Source organism: Antechinus flavipes, chromosome 2, assembly GCF_016432865.1.
Source record: "Antechinus flavipes isolate AdamAnt ecotype Samford, QLD, Australia chromosome 2, AdamAnt_v2, whole genome shotgun sequence".
NCBI classification, from domain to species: Eukaryota; Metazoa; Chordata; class Mammalia; order Dasyuromorphia; family Dasyuridae; genus Antechinus; species Antechinus flavipes.
This window is the reverse complement of record NC_067399.1, coordinates 532,055,639-532,077,212: the sequence shown is the minus strand read 5'-3', so window position 1 is coordinate 532,077,212 and position 21,574 is coordinate 532,055,639. Positions and strand designations below refer to the sequence as shown.

The following is a 21,574-nucleotide window of genomic DNA, read 5'->3' as shown; positions in this document are numbered from 1 at the left end:
CAGTAGGTTGTCAGCTGTTGGCTTTTTCCAAGGAAGTAAGGAACTATCTGGTAGTGAGGGATGGGGTGGAAGTACTCCCATCTTTTGTGACCCCTTCATCATCCACCCTGAAAAAATGAAGTTAGCTTTATCTTTAGAATAGACTAAGTAGATCTGATTTCAGGGTTACCTCTGCTCTTTGCTCTACTTCTAAATTTCTTTTGATTGTAGAGTCTGAGGTGAGAGGAAGGAAGTCTTTTGTTTGAGAACTAAGATAAAAAATGGACTGCAAATGCTTTGTCGAGCTAATACTTTATTCATTCTGATCCAGTTTGCCTGCCTTTTGAGTAGAAATGAAAGATGCCAGATTCTTCTCTGTTTTGTTGGAAGAGATTAGGAAAAGTTTGAGGCAAGAAAGAAGATACTAGTGTGATGAGAGATAAAATTAGACGCAATTTAATGATTTTCCCTGGAGTGGGTACTATTTGCTTTCAACTAGGTGGGGACATATAAAAAGCATGCCTTGTGATATATTTATCATGCAGCAGGCAAAAGCAGGAAACTGGCATGATTTATGAAGATATATATGTATATGTATGTTTATTTATAGATATCTGACTTCCCTAATTCCCACGGAATTTTTAAATTGAAATAACACTCTATGTAAAAACTTCTTTAGTACTCCTTAGATGTACTTAGAATTATAATGTCAGAGCTGGAAGAAAAGTTAGTCAGAAAACATCTTTAAGCACCTACTGTGTGCCAATCACTGTGCTAAGTAATGGAGGAACCCCCCCCCCCCCAAAAAAAAAAGGTAGAATATAATCATGTCTCTCAATAAGTTTATGGTCTAATGAAGGGAGAGAAGATGAAAATAACTAGGTTATAAACAAGATATACAGGATAAATTATTAGATGATCAATAGAAGAAAGGCTTTCACATTAAGGGTGCCCAGGAAAGACTTCTTATAGAAGGGTTGGATTTAGCTGGCACTTGAAGGAAGCCTGGAAGGACATAATTTAAAATACCTGAGTTGTGTGATAAAGTATATTGTTTAAGAAACTGAGTATCATTAGATCACAGACTTTGTGGGGATAAGGTATAAGAAGACTGGAAAGGTAAGAGGGTTATAAAGGCTTTGAATGCCAAGCTGAAAGTTTATTGAATGACACAGTAACATGGTCAATCTAGGACTTGAGAAAGATGACTCCAACAACAGAGTGGAGGAGAATGATCATTTAGTATAATCCCCAAATTTTAGAGGTAAGGTAACTGGCCTAGGATCATGCCTGGATCAAGAAATAGAGTTGTGGCCCAGTGAAAGAGGTTTAAGTATACAAGACACAATAGTCAATGTGATAAACCCAAAGATTCCAGCCATTTGACAAAAATTGCTGGGAAAATTGGAAAACAATATGGCAGAAACTAGGTGTAGATCAACATCTATATGTTTGATAAGACCAAAATGAATCTGCAATTAAGACATAAAAGAGGATACTATAAGCAAATTAGAAGAGCAAAGGATAGTTTACCTGTCAGATCTTTGGAGAAGGGAAGGATTTAGGGCCAAATAAGAACTAGAGAATACTATGAAATGCAAAATGGCTCCAAAATGATCCAGATAATCATGGGTTACAAATACATGGATTACAAAATGAAATCAAAATGTTATATTAAATTAAAAAGAGTTTGCACAAATAAAACCAATGTAGCCAGAATTAAAAGGGAATCAGAAACCTTGGGGAAAAAATTTTATAGCCAGTGTTTCTGGTAATAACCTTGTTTCTAAAATTTATAAAGAACTGGTTAAAATTTATAAGAATACAAATCATTCCCTAATCGAGTCAAAGCATGTGTACAATTTTCATATGAAGAAATTAAAACCATCTATGGTCATTTTTTAAAGTTCTCTAAATTGCTTTTGATTAGAGAACTGCAAATTGAAACAACTCTAAGGTATGACTTCACATCTTTCAGATTGGCTAAGATGACAGGAAAAGATAATGATAAATGTTGAAGGGGATTGGGGAAAATTGGGACACTAATGCATTGGTGGTGGAGTTGTGAGCTGATCCAACCATACTATAAACCAACTTGGAACTATGCATAAAGGACTATCAGACTGTGTATACTCTTTGATCCAACAGTGGCACTACTGGGTCTATATGCCAAACGAGTCATAAAAAAAGGGAAAAGAATCCACATGTACAAAAATATTTATAGCAGGTTTTTTTGCAGTGGCAAGGAATTGAAAATTGAATAGCTGTCATCAATTGAGGAATGTTTGAATAAGTTATGGTATATGAATGTAATGGAATATTATTGTTCTATAAGAAATGATCAGCAGGATGATTTCAGAAAAGCCATGAACTGATGCTGAGTGAAGTGAGCAGAATCTGGAGAACATTGTACACAGTAATAGCAAGATTACATGATAATCAACTATGATAGACTTAGTTCTCAACAATATATTCTTTTTTAATATAGCTTTTTATATACAAAACATATGCATGGGTAATTTTTCAGCATTGACCCTTGCAAAAACTTGTTTCAACTTTTCCCCTCCTTCCCTCCGCTCCTTCCCCTAGATGGCAAGTAGTCCCATAAATTGAACAATATATTTTAAGAAAATTCCAATAGACTTGGAATGAAAAATGCCATTTGGAGCTAGAGAGAGTACAATGAAAACTGAATGTGAATCAAATCATAATATCTTCATCTCTTTTTTTTGACAGTGAGATAGAAAGGGGGGGGGGGAGCACAATATCTAGTTAGTAAGATTTGGCTTCATAAGTTCAAATTTGCCCTCAGACACTTACTAGCTGTGTGATTCTGGATAAATCACTTAACTCTATTTGTTTCAGTTTCCTCATCTTTAAATAAGCTGGAGAAAGACATGATAAAACTATTCCAGTATCTTTGCCAAGAGTCAGATGAGTTCAACCAACTAAAATAACTGATAAAATCACCAAAAACTGGGTGATTCAAATAATCCTTATGATCACAAACATAGAAAAATGGAAGGTACAGGATTCAAATTCAGGTACTCTGGCTCCAAATACACTATATTTACAATGTAACCACACTTGCTTCATAGTAACCATTGTATGAATGAAAAAGTTTAAAAATTGAACCAGGTTGATGATCATTATTTTGTCTCCTGAATCTTCTGATGCATTCCCTTTTTAGTGAGAAAAAACTCACTGAATGAGCTCATCTGTAAAAATCTGTATCTAAGATATCTTAATTCCAGAGTAGAATGATTGGTACCATTTGAAACTAAGATGTGCAAAAAACAAATACAAAAGAACTTTAGTACTGAAAAAAAAAAGTCACTTTTTAATCTTCCTGGACCTTATCCCTTCCTTAACACCTTTCCTTTAACAGTTCCCACTTTAGAAATTTCCTCTTCTTGCCAATTTCCCATGAACTTTGGACTATGTGTTGAGGAATTTAACAGGATGCAAAGTAGGTGAAATTTGAATGTAATTCATTGTATAAGTCCTTTGGGGAAGGGAGGGGAAGGAGGAGGAAGGTCTGATTTCCTTAAATAGTTAAGTCAGGCTGAACTCAAATTAAACCAAAGAAGGCAAAATTCTGCAGATCCAGATGTGCGAGAAGCTTTAGCTAGGTCATCTTGAACTTTCTGAATATATCTTATTTGTAATATTGACTCTCATATTACATGGTGGGACTAGATGACTTGCTGGGAAGAGAGTATAGATGACTAATGGCTTATCACTATGGCTTTTGAATATAAAAGAAAATAGAAGCAGGAGCAACATAATATTCCCACTTCTTCCTGCTCAACATCCTACTTCTCCAAACATCATTAATTGATGCACCAGGTTCTCTTTGTTCAGAGAGGATATTTTATGCTTCAGGTGTCCAACTGGAAATCTCCCTTTTCCTGATCACTTAAGAATTTACATATGTGACTTAAATTCTGAGGTGACCATTCTCCCTTGAGGTATAGAGTCTTAGAGCTGCAATGACCTGTCAGTGAAGAACTGGCTGCTGGAGGACTTTACAAATTCAGCAGGAATGAAGACTGTCCTTATATTTTTATTTTTTGCTCTAGTATTTAACGAGTGGTATTCATAGGGTTTGTGATGAAGTGAGGCAGGACCCAAGCAGAATATTCATCTTCCTTCTTTCCAGGACCATTTGTTGTCTTGGGAAACTTGATGCCCATCATGTCCTCTGTAATTAAAGATATTCAGAATTTAGTTTATTGCACAACAAGGATGAGACATTTTTGGTATAAACAGTATACATTTCTTGTACATCAAATAATCATGTAATTTTGTATATATGTATATGTGTATCTGCATGTATATGAGTTTATATATTCTGTGTATATGTGTGTGTGTGTGTATATGAGAGAACATCAAAATTAAAGTTTAGGATGTTATCTATATATATAATAAATAAGAACATTGAAATGATAGTTTGAAGTGCATAGATAGGTATGATATGTAACATATATGTAACATATGATATAGCTACAGTTAATATTAACATATATTAATATAATAGTTAATATAGTTAATAGTAGCCCCAGCAATTTATATTATACATATAATGTTATGCCAAAGTTCCCTTTTAATGTTGTGACCCAGTTTCTCCAATTGTCCTATTTAGTTATTCTGCCTTAGGTTATAACCTTTCCCTCTAAATGTTTGAGGTAGAGGTTTTATAGACATTTCTTCTTAATGTTTGACTAGATAAAGGTTTATCCATTTTAGATGTCATTAGAATATCAGTAACCTCCCTCCAATAGGTTATCCCCACCTAGGTACCTCCATTATGTCATTGTCCTTGTTATTCTATAAAAAGCTTGCTGTCCTAATACTCTGGGCTAGACTCTTTGAGATGATAGTCTTGTCTAGCCCTGGGATCAACCATGGATCCATTGGTCCCAATATTTCTCTCCATTTAATAAACTATTGAATTGGTCTCTAATCTCTTGTCTTGCTCAGTTTCTTCGGCATTACAATAAGGAATAGATATGCATTACATGTATAATTACATGTTATCAATATATTTGTGCATGTGTGTTGTACATGTAATATAATATGGCATAATATAATATTTATACATCTCTACACTCCAAACTCCACACTCCAAATTTCAGTGTTCTCTCGTGGACCTTCTTATCTTCAGCTAAGATTCTCTTTTATCTACTCTGTTCTATCTGGTATGTTTTCATTTATACATACTGTTTCCTTAGAATATAAGTAGCTTGGGGATTATTTTTGTTTTTTGCTTTTGCTTTGAATTCCCAGCACTTAGCCCAATTCATGGTAAATAGAATGAATTTTTGTTTATTTTCAATTTTAATTTGATTTTTTTTTTTTTTTTTTTTTTTAGTTTACAAGCATTTGTTTTCTCTCTTTCCTATCCCCCATTGGGAAAAAAAAAAAGAAAAAACTTCAAGCAAATATATCAAGCAAAAACAAAATCTCACATTGGCCATTTCAAATGTCTTATTCTACCAACTTGTTTTTCAAAAATATTCACCTTGTTCTCACTTGTCTATAGCAGCTCATAAATCTTCTGTGGTTCCTTAGAAACTGTCCTTTTCATCATTTCTTAACTAAAAATAGTATTTATTACATTCATTTGTCATTTTGTTCAACCATTCTCCATTTTACAGTTTCCAGTTCTTTAACATCACAAAAATTTCTTTAAATATTTTTATATGGATCATGCTTTAATGTTTAATAATTCCTTCTTGATTGATTGATGATTGTTTTGGGTTAAAATTGTTTTTCTTACAGCCACCTTTTCTGTCAAGTTGTCCAATGTTCTATGACCAATGTCCTTAAGAATCCTCCATGTGACATTCCTTTGGCTCTGGGCATTCCCATCTAATGCTTTTCCTTTCAATTAGATCTGCATATGCTGGATTTTCCTTAGTTTCTTTTTCATCACTTTCTCTCTCCTGACATTATCTTTAATGGACTCTTTTCCTCTGTAATTTGCAGTTTCTCTTTTAATCTAGTTCTCAGCACAGTGCTTAACACATTAAAGTGCTTAATAAGTGTCATTTAATTGATTGACTTATTGAATTCATTATTTGTCTTCAAAATACAACTACTACAAACAATACTTACCTCAGGATTGTCTTCTCTTTACTGCTCTTGATGTTGCTTTGTCAGTACATGGACTATTTATTTTCTTTGAAACCTTAGGAGCAAACTTCCTTATTACATGCCACACAAGCCATTGGCTAGAAAGAGAAAGTACTTTCCACCTAAGAATTACAAGAAGCACATTATTTAATAGACTTCTCCTCTTTAAAGAAAGATGCTAGGTATAATTCAGCATCTCATCTATTAATTTCCTGGTAGCCACTGGGCCTGGGAATCAATAGTCATTAGACTATTGTCTAATAAATTACTAAGTCCCCAATTTATGACATTCTAATCATGCTTTGCACATTTTTAGGTTTATAATAAGTGTGACTGGCTGACTCAAAACAAGTAGCCCACCAGGGCTAGTAGGATGTGAAGACATGATTTTATATATCAGTTATTTCATTATAAGGTGTGTATAGAGTCAAGGGATGAGTAAAAGTAGAAGAGATCCTCTTTCAGTTTTGTGAAGAAAATCATTGTGACATCAGTAAAATATTAGCACTAGATTTGGTGTTAGAAGAGTATGAGTTCAAATCCAAACTATGTTACTTATTACCTGTGTGATTTTTGGGGGGATATCATTTCACATCTCTAAGACTCAGAAAGGGACAACATAATGAGGAGTCTGAGACTCATGGCACACAAGATTGAAGGAACTGAAGGTATTTGGCCTGGAGGAGAGAAGACTTCCAAGTAGATATATCAATCAATAAGTATTTTTTTAAAATCCCTTCTATGTGCCAGACATATAGTAGAGTACAAGTACAAAGAATTAATCCCTTGTCTTCACAAGTATTTGAAGGGCTACCATTTAGAAGAGGAATTAACCTTTTTCTGCTTGACTCCAGAATACAAAACTAGCCTCTGAACAATGGATAGGAGTAGCAGGTGAAAATCTATATGTAAGAGAAAAAAGAACAATTATAGCTATCCAAGATTGCAGTGAGATACCTCAGGAGATCAAGTGCTCTGTCTGTTTCTTCTTCCTGGATATTTTTACTCTTCTGTATGCTGGTCACCAACATGATTTATTAGTATACTCAAAAGATCTTACTTGACCTATCTCTCTATGTCACATATATCACTGGATTATATCACTTCCTTTCAAAGGGATGTAAAAATTCATTGTTGATTGTAAAACACTTGTAAATAAAAAAGGTCATTAAATACTTAAAGAGTAACAATTATACTAATAATAATTGTTGATTTTCCCAAAATTATTTCAGATGTGGTGATTCATTCCACATGTTAGTCTCCTTATTTTTCCTATGATACATTTTGATTATAGCTAGCAGCAAATTCTATCTTACATCACTTCATTTCTTATAGAAAATTTTCATTTCATTAATTTATACTCTTGGGTATATTTCTTAGTTAATGGGAAGATAAAACTAGCTATGTTTAACTACATCAGCCACCTTATAGAAGGGAAATTTTAGGCAATGTGTTTCAGTGATTTGCTTTAGGATTTAAAGACCTTTATTTTTGAGCTTAGATTTTTACTTCTCCCTGCAATAAGTTTATAAGCAAGATGTTTTAGACTTCGGTGGTTTAAATATTCTTTTACATCTGTTGCCATAGACTAAGGCCCTATCTTTTGCCAAATGTGAAATTGTAGAACAAAATCAAGCATGTGCTTTACATTAGATTGAATTATATCTGTTAGAGGTACATGTGTGGAAAAATCCTGAGAGTTCACATTTGGCAGATATGTGCACTACAGGATAAAAGTACATATTCACCAATGTTTTTCTTTCTTTAAGGAATTCATACTGGGAACTCTTTATTGTGTTTCCTAGAACTTCAACCCTGTGGTAATGTCCTGCTGGGGTGTGTGTGTGTGTGTGTTTATGTATATGTTCATATCTGTTGTGACTACAAGTTTATCTTATTTTTAAAGATAATTGTAAATGGAAAAATGGGAAATACTTCTGATTTATTTATTTTCAAAAAATGATCATTTATTTCTTAAAACTTAAATTATAGGCTTGCTCAAAATAGTGATGCTCAAGGTATAACTTTAAAAATTTCAGGTAATTCTAAGTAAGCCTGATATCAATTTTTTTATGAGATTGGAATGCTTCTTATTGGAACTTTCTGCCCTAAATAAAATGCATTTTCTCTTACATATTTAAAAGCACACAAATGAGCCTATGAGGAATATAACTGTAGAATAATCTTATTTGCTTAGTGTAGCAGAAGTTCCATTATTCTTTTCTTTCTGCAATAGTGATGGTTAAGTCTGGAGTTGCCTATTTAAGAGCTGGATCCAAGACACCTTAAGTCCTACCAAAATGGTTCTCAAATTCTCCCAGATCTGAGAATAACTTTGACAAAATTTAACATTTCTACAACTAAATTGAGGCATCAATATGGCTTCTAACCTAATATCTTGGACATGTTGGTAACATTTTCAAAGATTATTATGTTTGAAATTAGTGATTTTTTGTTGCCTTTGTTGGTGTTTATTGACCAATAAATAATAAATATAACTATGTGTGTTTCTCCAGGGTACAATAAACAATTCCATTTAAATAGTATATTGGTACAGTATAATTGATAAGATCTCTTTCTGAGTAGAAGTAAGTGTAGGATATAGAAAAGAAATCTGGGAATAGGACTAATGTAATTCCATTTGAAGGATTTTTTTTCCTTTTAAAAATAATATTCCTTATCATGGTCATCGTGGTTAGAACACAATTCAAACAATAGATGCAGGTAAAGTTGCAAAAAGTAATATTTTCTTTATCTGGAATCAAAAACTTTTTAACTTCATGAAATCGCTTTTGTTCAATAATGAAAATTTTTTATTTCAAAATACATTTACATTCTTTAAAAAATTAATTTTTTTATTTTTTTAAACTTATATTGGATTACTTGCCGTCTAGGGGAAGAGAAATAAAGAGAGAAAAATTTGGAACATAAGATTTTGTAACTGTATGATATGTATACATATATTGTATTTAACATATACTTTAACATATTTAACATGTATTGGTCTAGCTGCCATCTAGGGGAGGGGATGGAGGGAAGGAGGGGAAAAGTTGGAATCAAAGGTTTTGCAAGGGTCAATGCTGAAAAATTACCCATGCATATATCTTGTAAATAAAAAAAGCTATAATAAAAAAACATAAGATTTTGTAAGAATGAATGTTAAAAACTATCTTTGTATGTATTTTGAAAAATAAAAAGCTTTTATAAAAAAAAGTTAATGTGAATTTAGTAGCCTTAACAAAGATAATATTAAAAGATAAAATATTTACAAATAACTTTAATGCACAGCATAATGTGAAAATAGAATATGAGTTGCAAATAAAGAATTTCATTAATTAAAAGGAAGAAGGGATCACTTCTTACCAGGACAGGAAAGGTTTTGTGATTGTCATTTAAGCTGTGCTTGGAAGGATGAGTTGAAATTGGAGGGACATTTAATGTTTGTTATTCTTATATAGTCAGACTTATAAGCATAAGTTACTTTCTGCTTGTGGAGTATATTCAAACTCAATCTCTATGTCCATGTTTTCCTCCACTTTACTGGTTCATGGATATCAAAAGAAAATCCCAAAGGAACCGGATGTATATGTTTATGTTATTAATTGGAGTACAGGTTACAGTTTTAAGTAGCCTAACAGGAGAAAACAAATGAGTTCTTTTCTTAAGATAAAACTTGGGGGGAGAAGAAGGAAGACTTAACATATTGGAAAATATAAGTGATATAAAACTGTATCCAAAAGATTTTGCATTTTTTTTTAAAGAAAACATTCCTTGCACAGAACTTTAAATGTGAAAGACTTTTGCTAATTTGCATCTGATCTTCACCAGTTCAAGACCAAGAAATTTGGGGGCAAGATTTTAGAAATGGCATAGAGCTTGGAATCCTGGTATATAAACAATTTCACAGTTATTGTACATGCTTAGTTCTTGCTAAAATATCTCATGTTTCATAGACAAAGAATCCTGAGATTAGAAGATAGCTGTAACAAATCTTGTTCAGATTCCTGCCAAACAGATAACCCAATGCTTGGGTTTCACCCTAAATCAGCACAGTTATCTTTGGGAATTCTGAATTCCAAGGAGTATTAAGGATTAAGATAATGAAATAAACCCATAAATAATCTCTGATATCAGCATTTGATATTAGTAGAAGTCAATGCTATAATGTTTTAAGAGAAATTCAATTCCAATATTTTGATTTTTTTTTTTTTTCAATTCAAGAGAAGTCATACTTTTGCGCCATCTCAAACCATGTGAAATATCTATTACAGCTAAGGAATTTGTTGTGGCTTTCTTTGATTGGCCCTAGACTCTGGTATATATGTTATCTGTTCAGAGCAGATGGATCTACACTCAGAATAAAGAGGACTTACTTTGAAATATTTGGTATTAATCAGTGTCACCTTAGAACATGATCTTTGTTGACATGGATAAAATTTTAATTATGGAAGAAATATTTTATAGTTCTTTAAAATGCTGAAATTCAATTTATTTTTCTTGTCTTGAGGAAGTTTAGTATGGTGTGTTTTTTTTTTTTTCTCTATATATGAATGGGGGTATGTGTCTGTGTATTTAAGATACTTTCCTATTGGTAAATTATTATTAATCATCTTTCCAATGTTTTCGTGTTTGAAATACCAGTCCACCCTGTCCATGGGGATTAGATCTGTCTATAATCATCAAGGATTCTAGAAAGTGGGAATAGTTGTGGCTTGCAGGAAGTTTGCTTGCCCAGGATTTGACAGCTGCCTGTTGCCAAATAGCAGATTCCATATCAAACCATGTGATTCCATGAACTTGGATGAAATAAGATTGTGGGAAAGTTTAGGGGCCAGGTTGTTTAGTTCTGTTTTGGTTTATGTTTTTTTTTTTTTTTTTGCCCAATGATTTTGAGTGCCTGGAATGTCTTTTAAAGTTTTCCTTGTAGCTCAATGAACTTTGAACATATTTCAGGATCTGCTTGACTTTGGTGTTAGTCTGGGTGTGTTTACATGAGTGCTAGAAACATTTTTCCCATAGTACATATTTGATTCGGTATTTGGAGACTCAATCAATATGGTAATCAAGTCAACAGGCATTTATTAAGTGTCCACTATATTCCAGGTACTGTACCAAATATTGGAGACAGGCAAAAAAACCAGCCACTTTCAAAGAGCTCGCAGTAAGAATGGTACTCTACTTGTAGGTAGAACACTGGCCCTTAGATCATTTCTGGTCCCCTTCTACTTATCCTCCTGTAATTCTGGAAATTCCTTTTGAATTTTTCTCTTCATTTCCTCTAGGTGTAGGAAAGTTTTAAATAGCATCAGTAATCACTCTGTTCTGTCCCGTTCCACAACAACAATGTACAAGGATTGCAGTTTGTTGCATGTCATGCCAACATGACATGAGAGAGGCCTGGATGCTGAGTCAAGAATCCTTATTTCAGTTGTCAGCACTGACACTTATTACCCATATGTTCTTTGGGGCTATCTCTTGACTCCTTTGGGCTTCTGATTCCTCATATATAAACTGTGAGGTTTAGGTGACATGACCACTGTAGTCACAGCATTAAGTCTGTGAAACTAAGTAGCAAAGTTCTCCAAGCTTTCTTTTTGTCTCGAGTTTTATTTTAAATTTTGGTCTCCCATGAATGGTTTTGCTTTTTTTTTTTTTTTTTTTTAACTTCTCAGGGACCATATTCATGCATATTTGTGTAGAGCAACATCTACAAATAGCCAGATTAACTCTACCCTACCAAGTGGAGAGATATTGTAGGTAATGAGTTACCTGCAAATTTCTACATACAGTCCATAGTGTTAGACACAAATATATTTGTAAGTCTCTCTGACTAATTGTATGATTAGGTTTACATTTGTGTTTATCCTGTAGCTGCCATTAAATTTTAAACTCCATGAGACCAGCAATACATTATATCTTCTAGTTCCTTTATAATCCATGTAGGCTTTATACTATGGATCTGCACATAGTAGGTCCTCAGTAAATGGTGAATAATCTGATCCTTTGCAGTAGACATGCCTCTCCACTTGAGTCTAGGTAATCTAGCATTTGTCCATCTGTCTCCACTCTACATCTGCCTGGTTCAATTCTACTGAACAAGATGGACCTCCCAGGTTAAGTTTATCACCTCTAATCCCATCACGGCTGGTTAACTCATGTCCTTACTGCCATTACCTCCATCAGCCTCCTTTCCTTTCTGATTAGAGAGCAAGAGGTTGGAGTATCGAATCCTCCTAAATATTATAGAGAGCAGAAACTGTAGTTTGGTTCACTTCATTCTGTATCTGTTGTTCTTCCCAATTCCCACTCTACTATTCTCTGGTCTCCCCCACTTTCCCCCACCTCTTTGCTTCCTTCTTTTGTGTATTATTTCCCCTCATTAGATCCTCTTGGGAAGGGGAATGTCTTTCTTTTTAGTAATTATATGCCTAGCATAGTACCCAGCACATAGTAGGCAGTTAATAAATATTTATTGGATTGGGTTGGAATAACTGATATTTAGTCTGTCTAGTTTTGCGGAGCACTATCTACCGGGATTCAGTGGATAAAGCGCTAGGAAGTTCAAATCCATCCTCAGACACTGACTAGCTGTGTGACCTTGGGCAAATCACTTAACCAATATTTGTCTTAATCTACTGGAGAAGTATCTTTGCCACAAAATCCCTATATGGGATCACAAAGATTTGGATGCAACTGAACAACAATAGCAACAGAAACCAAAGGGAAAAACAAATCTTTCCTCCAGTGTCTGAGAGCCATAGTTCTTTAAGGAAACTTCCATAAAGCCTATTTAATCAAATTCCCACATGTTTTATAATCAGGAAAATGTGAGGCTTTAAAGAAGTTTGACTTTCTATGGCTCCAAATCTAACTCTCATTTTCCTACAAAGAAAGGAAATGAAAATGGAAATAGAGAATTGATCTGCAGAAGATTTCTCCATAGGTTAATGATCTGAATCTGAACCAGAGAATCTAGCTTGCCTTATCAGGTCATAAAGAAGATAACTTAGTTGCATTTTCTGATAAGAAGACTGTTACTAGAGCTGGAAGGAATCCTAGAAGTTAAATATTTCCACAAAGAAATGGAAAAGAATTTTTAATAGTTTTAAATTCTCACTTTCAATTAAAGCTCAGTTACAAAAACAATTGATAAAATATAGCAATGCATATCATCGATAGAAGAGAGTATACATATAAATATTGATGGGATGATAGAATCATAAATTCTATGAAAAAGTTCTTTAGAGGCTAAGCATTTTAAAGCCAACAGTTCAGTTCATATTTCTTGTTGTGAGTGACATTGAAAAATATGCTGTGATTTTGAAAGCATGAGCCAATCTTCCATGGCTGCCCAACGTTCTGTGTTCTGTGGTTGAATTTTCCAGAGGAAGAGAGAACCATTTGTGAATGAATAGAAATAAAACAGTAACTCTTATTTGTATAGAAAAAAAAAGTTTATGGTTAGGAAGCTCTTGCCGGGTATGACTTAATTTGATCTCATTGAAAAGTACTGAGTTGTTTAGGTTATTTTTTTTTCCTTCTCATGAAATATTTGACCATTTAAAAGCAATGAAGTAAAAAGGATTGAGAAGGAAGCTAATATTTAAAGAATTTGTGATCTTGAGCAAGCCCATGTAGACTCTTCTTGGGCTTCACACATGATCATCCATAAAATGAGAAGTTAGGCAATATAACTTTTAAAGTCTCTTTCAGTTCTAAATTTATAATCTTATGGCTCCTAAACCTATACCCCAACTTGCATAAATTGCACTACTGCCTCTTACATTTGAGAGAGAGTGTGTTGTTTTTTCCTTGAGCCTAAGGACCATGGCCATCTCCCTATTTATTCAGGTACCCAAAAGAAAATACTGAAATGCTATATCATTCATCTCAATGGAAGGAAGTTCATAAAAGAAATTCCATAAATAAATTATCCATATTTATTTTTTAAAAATTTCACTATTAAATTGGGTGCAAAGAATGCCAGCAAGTTTGGTATCAGAAGGTCTGGGTATAAAACCCTGCTCTACTATTAGTTATTCACACAACTTTCAGTGAGGTGTTTTACCTCATTTATAAAATGTGGCAATTGAATGAGATGACTCCTAAGGTCCTTTCCAGCATCTTTGGTCTTCTAATTGGTATTGTCTCCAAGAATTTGACTTCCAGATCTGAGAGTCAATTAACATCTATTAAATGATTTTCATAAACTTGACATTGTGCTAAGATAAAACATAGGATATAAAGAAAAAGCAAACACAGTCCCTGCCTCTAAAGCAATGACTGAGGAGAAAAGGGGAACCAACATATATAATGAATACAAGATAGATAAATAAAGATTGGAAGGCACTGGTAGCTATGGGAACTGGGTTAAGCCCCCTGGAAAAGAAGACAGAGCTGATTTTTTTTTTAAAGAATTTTTTAAAAAATGAGTCTCAAATTTATAAGAATCCAAGCCAATCTCCAATTGATAAATGGTCACAATTTTCAGATAAAGGAATTAAAACTATTTCTAATGATATGAGAAGGTGCTCTAAATCACTATTGATCAGAGAAATGCAAATTAAGACAACTCTGAGATACCACTACACACCTGTCAGATTGGCTAAGATGACAGGAAAAAATAATGATGAATTTGGAGGGGATGTGGGAAAACTGAGACATCAACTGATGGAATTGTGAATACATCCAGCCATTCTGGGAATCAATTTGGAACTATGCTCAAAAAATTATCAAACAGTGCATACCCTTTGATCCAGCAGTGTTTCTACTGGGCTTATATCCCAAAGAAATCTTAAAGGAGGGAAAGGGATCTGCATGTGCCAAAATGTTTGTGGCAGCCCTGTTTGTAGTGGCCAGAAACTGGAAAATGAATGGATGCCCATCAGTTGAAGAATGATTGGGTAAATTGTGGCATATGAATGTTATGGAATATTAGTGTTCTATAAGAAATGACCAGCAGGAAGATTTCAGAAAGGCCTGGAGAGACTTAAATGAACTGATGCTGAGTGAAATGAGCAGAACCAGGAGATCCTTGTACATGGCAACAAGATTATATAATGATCAAGCCTAACAGATGTGGCTCTCTTCAACAATGACATGATTAATGCCAGTTCCAATGATCTCATGATGAAGAGAGCCATTTACACCCAGAGAGAGGACTGTGGGAACTGAGTGTGGATCACAACATAGCATTTTTACTCTTTTTAATTGTTGTTTGCTTGCTTGTTTTCTTACTCTTTATCTGATTTCTCTCATGCAGCAAGATAATTGTATAAATATATTTATACATATTGGATTTAACATATATTTTAATATGTATAACATATATTGGATTGCTTGCCATCTAGGGGAGTGGGGAGGAGGAAGGAGGAAAAATCTGAAACACAAAGTTATGCAATGGTCAATGCTGTCAAATTATCTGTGCATATGTTTTGAAAATAAAAGGCTTTAGGAAAAAAAAAATGAAATGAGAAGTCTATAGCAGACAGCCAGTGCAAAGGCACACAGATAATAACTGGAGTCATTCCTACAATATTTTCAGCATTGTATTTATCCTCTGCAATAAAAAGGGAAAAGTTGAATTAGCTAAAATTTATTGAAATAAAGCTTAAAAACAAAAAAGAAGACACTAGAGGACATTCCAATTAACAAACCTTTCTTTAAAAAAAAACTTCGATCACTGAAAATTAATTAAAATGAACAGATTATAACTTATTTCTAATGAAAACATTTTGTAATTATATTTCCTTTATGAATGTTTTAATGAATTTAAACTACAATGTTTGTTATCCCCAAATAGAATCCAGGTGTTTGAGGAGACAATTGGTACATTATGACATTGAGGTTCCATTCAGTGTATTATCATGAATGAATGAATGAGTATTCATTAAGTTTTTTCTATGTACAAATAACTAGAAGAATAAAAAAAATTCTTTTAATGTATGTTTGTATACATAATGTATGTAAAGTATGTATAAACTTTAAAAAATGATTCTTCTTACCACCCAATTTTTTAAAGTCACAATGTTCAAAACAGTGTGTATATGTATATAGACAGCTTTCATATGGCAAATGGCCTTATGTTACATTAGTGTCATGGGAACCATTTAGTTCCTGGACCAGGACACAGACCATCCTATTGCTTACTAAGTGCCAAGTAGTCAGAAATGGTATAGATAGGGAATGAGTCCTTTTTGGTTACTTATTTAAGTGATGTGTCTTGATCTCAAACTAAACATTAAAGGGACTAAGTCTGAGAAGCTCTAAGAAATAGTTAAAGCCTATAAGCATAACTATAGTCACACTTTTAGGTGATAATATGTGGCTAAAGAATACAAGTATTCTCTCTGCTAGAGTTGGTCTTTCACAGAAAATAATAAGATCTTAAAGATAAAATCAGCTTCAGCGATTCTATAATTCAGCTTCTTGTCTAATACAGAATCTCTCTACAACAGCTCTAGATTGTGACTATTCACAATGTTTAAATATTTGTTGTCCTGAGGTGCTCTTTATTTCTCCCACCAGTCAGTCAATAAATTTATTCTATTTTGGGATAGATCTGTTTGTTTTGTTGTCGTTGTTGTTGTAATTGTTGTCATTGTCATTAGCATGAAGCAAGAAATTGTACACTTTGGTTTTTGTGGTTCTCAAACTATGACCTCCACACTCCCAATTGAAGAATTTTTTAGAAGTCCTTCAAAATAGAGATCTCTTTCTTTTTAATAATAATTTTCCCCAGTTACATATAAAGACAATTTTTTAACATTCATTTAAAATTTTTTTGTTTTTTAATTTATGGAATGCAACAAGCATTTTCATAACATAATTCAATAAAAATATGATCACCTATGAAACTGCAAATCTACTGTGCTCAATTTGCTATTCTTTTCAAATATACAACAAAATTACAAAAATTTTTTTATTCCATCTTTCACTCCCATTAGATACAAATAGAAACTTTTTGTGTGGTAGGGGTATGTGTATGTGTGTAAAATTATTGTGTACATACTTCTATTTATCAGTTCTCTTTCTGAATACAGATAGCTTCTTTCTTCATATATCCTTTATAGGCATTTTAAAAACATTTTTGAATTCTAAATCTTCTCTCTCCCTTATCACCCCTCTCCTCAAGAGAGTCAGCAATTGGATATAAATGATACATGGTTTAATTATGAAAAAACATATTATCACCTTTAAATTCATATCTACAATCTACACAGCCTGGCAAAACAGATTCCAAAAGGAATCATATCTGAAAATGGATGTCACTTTTTGTATTTTAAGTTCATCATCTCCCTCAGGAAGTAAATGAAGTGTTTCATCTTCATTCTTTTGGACTCTTAGTTTATCATGGTTCTTGGGCCATGTTTGTGAGAAAGTTGCTCCTTACATCGAGCCCAACCTGTGCCTTCCTATAACTTGCATTCATTGGTGTCTACTCTTTGCCAGATTAAAAAGCATTTTGAGTTCCCTTAATTGTCCTTTATGAGCTTCCCATACCACTTGCTCTCCATTCGGTTCTACACTGGATGCTCTCCAGTTTGTTAATGGCTCTCTTAAAAGTTTTGGCACCCAGAACTGAATGGAATACTCCAGATGTGATTTGACTAATGAAATATTCAATGGGACTGTTGCTTTCCTTATAATAAATTTATAAAGTAAAGTTGCATTAGTTTTTGAGTTACAGTTATAGCATACTGTTTGAAATCTTTAGGTATTCACATAATTTGGTATTAAATCAGGTCTCTTCTATACTTGAAGGGATTGATGTTTTCAACATAAATATAGGCCTTTTCTACTAAATATTGCTGCATTATTTCAGAGATATTTTTAGATCCTGCTACCATCATCTGTTATGTTATCTGCCCCTCCTAATGCTGGGTCATTTGCAGATTTAATAATATAGAATTTCAAAGTAGGGAAAGATCATTTTTTAGTTGAGATTATTTGAGAAGAGTTATACTTAATACCTAAGTTGTATCTTGAAGAATGAGAAAGATTTTAATATTTGGAAATGGAATTGGAGGAAAGAGTTAAAATGAAGCTAAACAGTAAATATATAAGACTTGTAGGGTGGCTAGGAGATGCAGTGGGGATGGAGCTCCTGGAGTCAGATTTAAAGTTTAAATCTGTTTAATGAGTTATTTAGTAGCTATGTGACCCTGGGCAAGTCACTTAAGTTAATTTCCTAATCTGTAAAAAATGAACTAGAGAAGGAAATAACCACCACTGTAGTGTCTTTTCCAAGAAATCTCCAAAGGGGTCAGATTTAGCTGAAATGATAGAATATTAAACAAGACTTATTATGAACCATAACAATTAGACCAGGCTGGTTGGAGAACAGTTAACTTTGGTAGTAGTTGGAGTAAGGCTAGAAAGGTAGACTGAGTTCAAGTTTTAAAGGGCCTTAAAGGTTAAGGAATTTGGATGAGGTAAGATATGAACTAATGTTAACTTCAAACATTTATTACCAGCCATCTACTTTCAGTTCACCATGAGGCTTGGGATGCAAAGACAAAAATGACGCCTGTTTTCAGGGAGTTTTCATTCTATTACAAGATGCTACAAAATGTTCATAGATCAATAAGCCTAATGCAAATTGAGGAGAGACAGCACTAATTAGGGACAAAAGGGGCATCAGCAATATCTTCAAGGTAGTAGGTTGTGAGTTGAGCCAGGAAGAAAGACAGGATTCTGGAGAAATGCAATCCAAGTAAAGGAAGTAGCTTTATGAAAATGTGCTGAATGGGAGCAAGGGATCAAATGTCAAATTGAAATGGAGCTTCTGGTATGACAGTGTTTACTGGCATAGGGCAAGAGAGACTTCTGTGCATACTCAGGTAACCAGATGTTTGAACCTACATAAAACACTTGAGTTGACATTTATTCATTTAAGTCAGTTAGTTCCAAACCAGTATGACTCACTGGTCAGCTGTGCAAAACCAGCATGATTCAGTGGTCAGCTGGTGCAAAATCAGCCCTGCATTTGGAGGTAGAGCATCTGAGTTTGAATCCTAGTTTTTTCTACCTAGGACTTTTTGTGTAGTTTAGTCAACAAGCAGATTATTTCATCTCTGTGTCTGTTTCCTTGGATTTGTCCCTTCCAGATCTACAGCCATATGAAAATGAGATATCTAGTCACCTTCAGTAACTTTTACTTTTTGCATTATTAAAAGGAGAGTGCTGTCATCATAGAAATGGCCCTTTCCTGCTTTATGAAGGTTCTTGCTTCATATCACATTCTTTGTTCTTTGATCCTATTTGATAGTTGTGATGTCAGTTTGGGATTTGTCACAAGCATTTTATTTGACCTTAAGATTCAAGTTTATAATTGTATGTTTTTTACAAACACTCCACTCATTTTCCTCTTTCTAAGTCTCTTTAAGAAAGGACTTTTTAACTTTAAAAATAATCTGATAAAAAATATTATTTTAGTATAATTGGTTTCCCTTATAACCTTATGTATTATTGTTATTCACACTTTTCAGTCCTATCTGACTCTTCATGACTCCATTTAGGGTTTTCTTGGCAAAAATGTTGGAGTAGTTTGCTACTTTTTCCTCTAGTTCATTTTACAGATGAGAAAACTGAGACCAACAGGGTTTGTTGATTTGTCCCAGGTCATACAGCAAATATCTGAGGCCAGATTTGAACTAATGAAGATGATTTTTCCTGATTTTAGGCCCAACATTCTACCCACTGCACTTCTTAGCTGCCCTCAATCTTAGGTAATTTGTTTTTAAAAGGAATATTCTACATATCTTTATATTCTATATGTCAACACATTATTAATAAAAATGATACAGTAATGAAAAATATGCAATATTGATAATGATTTATTTTAAAGTCAATGCGGCACAATAGATAGGGCCCTTAGAAAGACCTGAGTTCAAATTTGGCTTTAGACATTAGCGGTGTGACCCGGGGCAAGTCTATCTGCCTCCATTTCCACAATTGTAAAATAGAACAAATAATAATAGCACCTACATCCCAGGGTTGATGTGAAGATCCGATAAGATGATAATATTTGTAAAGTGCCTATCACAGTATTTGGCACAAAGGAAGCACTTAATAAATCCTGGGTTTCCTTCCTTCCACCTGTGACTTAAAAAACTGATTTTAAAATGTTTTTGGGCAGCATGACATAGTGGACAGGTGCAATCTTGGAATCGAGAAGATCTGGACTAAAATCTCACCTCAGATACTCACTAGCTATGTGACTCTGGGCTAGTCATCTAGCGTCCCCATACCTTAGTTTCCTCATTTGTAAAATAAAAAGTCAGACTCCAGCTCCAAATCTATAATATTTAATGTTTTCCCCCTGTTCCCAAGTAGGCCAAAAATTCTTAGGAAGATATCTAAGCCAAGTTTTAGAATCTCTATTTCTGGGCTGCTGCTATTTGACTTTTCTGCTTATAGAATCATAAAGAGGCCAGTTTTGGCATTTTAAGAGAACTCTTTCTAACTTCTTCCTTCAGAGAAATTTGGCTTTAATGCTAGGCTCCTTCACTTGTTTTGTCCAAGTTATAGAACTATATCACATCATTCAGTGGTGACGAATAGCCACCAATAATGGATCTTGAAAATCTTGCCCCAAAAGGAAATTATGTAGACATCTCAAGTAGTTTATGTAAGCAGAAGGCCAGGTGTTCATGTGTGGATGGATTCAAGTCATTTGAATTTTCCCTTACTTCCTGCTGAAGATTCTTGTCCATAGTCTGTACAAGATGGGACCAGAAATGAAGCAAAGAGCATAAACCATGAAGAAAGATGCAAAAACTAGAAAATTTGCTTTCCTTTCTACTGTTTACCATTCATTTTCTTCCTTTCTTCTAGTCTCTCTCAGAGAGGAAGCTTGGCTACCAATTCTTTTGGCTGCCTTTGGCATAAAATAATTAGCATTTTGGCCTTCTGTCTGGAGAGCAAATCCTACTCTTTCCTTTGTATGTAATTAGGTGCCATTGTGAGCCCTTTCCAAAAGGGGTGAAAAAAATGGCACCCACTCCCCTGACATGAAGTTTTATTTGGGCCAAGTAGACTTTGGCAAGAATCCAGCCTGCAATGGACTTGGCTTCCTATTCAAATAACAAAACACTTTTGACTGTTTTAGGACTTTTTGACTATCCACGAGGGCCCAGAGGTCAAATTCTTAAGATAGTGACAATTTGCTCGGCCTCTCTAGGAAGAACTGCTTATATATTTCTCTTTTTTTCTTTTTCTTTTGTTGGAGTTGTTTGTTCTCCTCTGTTCTCTCACTTGATGTCTTTGGAATCAATCAAAATGAATCTGATAGCCTTATGTACACAATCCAGCATACTCCTTAGAGAGTTCTGTGTCCTAAAAAATGAAATATACTTTCACTAAGGTATCTAAGTTACTTGATGGACAGAACTTAAAAAGCATCAATTGCCTGATTGAAAGTATGTGAAACAGGAAATGGAGCGAGAGGGACACT

General features: G+C 33.9%; 1 protein-coding gene and 1 long non-coding RNA gene across 2 annotated transcripts in view; one reads left to right on the top strand and one right to left on the bottom strand.

Moving 5' to 3' along the window:
- MYO1E (myosin IE) overlaps nucleotides 1-21,574 on the top strand; it is a 222,286-nt gene that overhangs the window by 18,976 nt on the left and 181,736 nt on the right. The window lies entirely within an intron of this gene.
- Nucleotides 2,900-7,153, bottom strand: LOC127551204 (uncharacterized). Its single transcript, XR_007951029.1, has 3 exons — nucleotides 7,075-7,153; nucleotides 6,100-6,239; nucleotides 2,900-4,183 (listed from the first exon to the last, which is right to left on the bottom strand). It is a non-coding gene; the product is annotated as an uncharacterized LOC127551204 (long non-coding RNA).